This window comes from Pongo abelii, chromosome 5, assembly GCF_028885655.2.
Source record: "Pongo abelii isolate AG06213 chromosome 5, NHGRI_mPonAbe1-v2.0_pri, whole genome shotgun sequence".
Classification (NCBI taxonomy): domain Eukaryota; kingdom Metazoa; phylum Chordata; class Mammalia; order Primates; family Hominidae; genus Pongo; species Pongo abelii.
The window spans coordinates 168,052,900-168,055,466 of NC_071990.2; the positions used below are offsets into that span (position 1 = coordinate 168,052,900).

At 45.0% G+C, this 2,567-nt stretch overlaps 1 pseudogene; it reads left to right on the forward strand.

Annotated features, from left to right (window-relative positions):
* Window positions 1-1,339: 1,339 nt before the first annotated feature.
* On the forward strand, window positions 1,340-2,350 carry LOC100448551 (glyceraldehyde-3-phosphate dehydrogenase-like; annotated as a pseudogene).
* The last annotated feature ends 217 nt before the right edge of the window (window positions 2,351-2,567 follow it).

Genomic DNA, 2,567 nt, shown 5'->3' on the forward strand with positions numbered 1-2,567 from the left:
TACAAAGGCAACTAAATTTTAACAAGAGTTTTGAAAGGAACAAACATTTACACGACAGCAACTTCTATCATTGCCTCCTTGGTCAGTTGAAGGAAATCCTATCTATGCTAGATACTGAGGGTTTTGGATATTACAAACATCTTCCTTCTGATCTGTCAACTTTGACTGTAACACCATTAGAATGTAATAAATTCATCAATTTTTTTGCCTAAAGATTGTGTTTTTGAGATTTGATTTAAGAAATTTGTCCCCAGCTCTATGTCACAAAGATAATCCTTGATATAGTTTGGATATTTGTCCCCACCCAAATCTCATGCTGAATTATAACCTCCAATGCTGGGGGTGGGGCCAGGCAGGAGGTGGTCAGGTCATGGGGAACAGGCCCTTGTGGCTTGGTGCTGTCTTTGTGATGGTGAGTTCTAATGAGATCTGGTCATGTAAAAACATGTGGCACCTCCCCCCACTGTCTCTCTCACTTGCTTCTGCTTTTGCCGTGTGACGTGCCTGCTCCCTCTTTACCTTCTGCCATGATTGTAAGCTTCCTGAGGCTTCCCTAGAAGCTGAGCAGATGCCAGCACCAAGATTCCTGTACAACCTACAGAACTGTGAGCCAATTAAACCTCTTTTCTATGTAAATTTTCCAGTCTCAAGTTTCTTGATAGCAATGCAAGAACAGCCTAACATAATCCCCTACATTATCTTGTATGAACTTTAGAGTTTAATCTTGCACATTTATGTATTGTGCAAAGTCCACCTTTGAGTATGGTGTTAAGTAGAAATTCTCTCATATTTTTCTCCATGCAGTGAGCCAATTTTCCAAACACCATCTACTGAATAATCTACTTTCGTTGACTTGGGTTGCCAGGTTTATTATATACTAAATGCCTATATAAATACATGAATCTGTCTCTTAACATAATATATTGTTCCACTGGATTATTTATCTGCTCTTGGTAAAATACAAATTCTTTAAAATCTTAACACTATAATATGTCTTCATAGACTGGTAGGGCAGGACTCATCTATTTGTGCTTCTATTTCAAATTGTACTTACTTTTATGTGGACCTGTAAGCTTTCATATAAATATTATGGTAACATATTTTCCTTCCTCAAAAAAATTCAACTGGAATTTTTGTTGAAATTGCCTTGAATTCGTACTTTGATTTGGGGAAAACCAGCATCTTTATAATACAAATATGTCCCACCTAAGAGTATGGGTTGTCTCTCCATTGAACTTTCTGTGTCACTCATTAATTTTTTTTTTTCGGCTTTTTCCTCCTCCAATTCAGCAGACAGCCGCAGCTTCTCTCGCATTGCCAGCCACATCCCTGAGACACCATGGTGAAGGTGAAGGTCGGAGTCAATGGATTTGGTCATATTGGGCGCCTGGTCAGCAGGGCTACTTTTAACTCTGGTAATGTGGATATTATCACCATCAGTGACTCCTTCATTGATCTCAACTACATGATCTATATGTTCCAGTATGATTCCACCCATGGCAAATTCCATGGCACCATCAAGGCTGAGAACGGGAAGCTTGTCATCAATGGAAATCCCATCACCATCTTCCAGGAGCGAGATCCCTCCAAAATCAAATGGGGCGATGCTGGCGCTGAGTACATCGTGGAGCCCACTGGCATCTTTACCACCATGGAGAAGGCTGGGGCTCACTTGCAGGGAGGAGCCAAAAGGGTCATCATCTCTTCCCCCTCTGCTGATGCCCCCATGTTCACAATGGGCGTGAACCATGAGAAGTATGACAACAGCCTTAATATCGTCAGCAATGCCTCTTGTACCACCAACTGCTTAGTGCCCCGGGCCAAGTTCCTCCATGACAACTTTGGTATCGTGGAAGGACTCATGACTACAGTCCATGCCATCGCTGCCACCCAGAAGACTGTGGATGGCCCCTCCGGGAAACTGTGGCATGATGGTGGTGGGACTCTCCAGAACATCATCCCTGCCTCTACTGGCACTGCCAAGGCTGTGGGCAAGGTCATCCCTGAGCTGAATGGGAAGCTTACTGGTGTGGCCTTCTGTGTCCCCACTGCCAATGTGTCAGTCGTGGACCTGACCTACCATCTGGAAAAAACTACCAGATATGATGGCATCAAGAAGGTGGTGAAGGAGGCATCAGAGGGCCCCCTCTAGGGCATCCTGGGCTACAACACCAAGCGCCAGGTTGTCTCCTTCGACTTCAGCAGTGACACCCATTCTTCCACCTTTGATGTTGGGGCCAGCATTGCCCTCAGCAACCACTTTGTCAAGCTCATTTCCTGGTATGAGAATGAATTTGGCTACAGCAACAGGGTGGTGGACGTCATGGCCCACAAGGCCTCCAAGGAGTAAGACCCCTGAACCACCAGCCCCAGTGACAGCACGAGAGGAAAAGAGAGTCCCTCACTGCTGGGGAGTCCCTGCCACACTCAGTCCCCTGCCACAATAAGAATCTCCCCTTCTCACAGTTTCCATGCAGACCCCCTGAAGAGGGAGGGGCCTAGGGAGCCCCACCTTGTCTTGTACCATCAACAATTTCTCCTGTGCTCAGCCAAAAAAATAAATAAAT